The sequence below is a fragment of the Alligator mississippiensis genome, chromosome 14 (genome assembly GCF_030867095.1).
Source record: "Alligator mississippiensis isolate rAllMis1 chromosome 14, rAllMis1, whole genome shotgun sequence".
Taxonomy (NCBI): domain Eukaryota; kingdom Metazoa; phylum Chordata; order Crocodylia; family Alligatoridae; genus Alligator; species Alligator mississippiensis.
In genome coordinates, this window is record NC_081837.1 from 26,404,043 (window position 1) to 26,404,360 (window position 318).

Sequence of the window (318 nt, forward strand, 5' to 3'; positions counted from 1 at the left end):
GCCAGGGTTCACTTGATCAGCATCTGTCCTTTAGCCTTTATTTAAGCCTTCTCTACTTCACAATTTATTCCAGATCTTTTGCATCAGAGCCCCATGATGATTTCATAATCCGCAAGTAATAAGTCATATTTCTCTCTTCCTTTCCTCCTATTTGGATATCTGACTACATGCTACCCCTTTCTCATTTTCAACTCACTGTTTGGGATATGGCAATCAGTATCCAGGGCATGAGGACACAGTGACACTGAACTCTTGCAGTAGTGTATTAGGATTATCCCTCTCATCCAGAGAAAGAACAGACTGAGAGCATATGATTGG